We start from the raw sequence: 471 nt of genomic DNA on the forward strand, positions 1-471 counted from the left end.
CCTCCACCCTTCTTTTTTTCTTCCTTTTTCTTTTCTTTCTTTCTTTTCTTCTTTTCTCCAGTTCGTGACGAAGAGAGGACATGCGCATGCAGATCACGTTGGTTGTAGCCAAGTGATAGCGTATCTGTGGGCGGCGCGTGCGTGTGGTCCTTCTATGTCCCCTTTAACTCCCATCCTTACCTTCGTCTCTTCCACCATGCTCGAGGTGGAACGCTTCGGTCCTCCAACCTCTCTTTCTCTCTCTCTCTCTCTCTGTGTATCTCCTTCTCTCTTTCCGCCGCTCTTTCCACTTTTCATCTTATACCTGGATCCTCTCTCCTGGATCCTACCGGTTTATACCTCTCTTCGCTTTTAAATGAGGAAATGACAGAGTTAATATGCGATTTTAATACGTGTCTACCTGACGATACGCTTTCCGCGCCGTGTCGGGGGACCAAAACGTTCTTTTTCCTCTCCTCCTCTCCCCCCCCC

Source organism: Apis dorsata, unplaced genomic scaffold (assembly GCF_000469605.1).
Source record: "Apis dorsata unplaced genomic scaffold, Apis dorsata 1.3 scaffold_188, whole genome shotgun sequence".
Classification (NCBI taxonomy): Eukaryota; Metazoa; Arthropoda; class Insecta; order Hymenoptera; family Apidae; genus Apis; species Apis dorsata.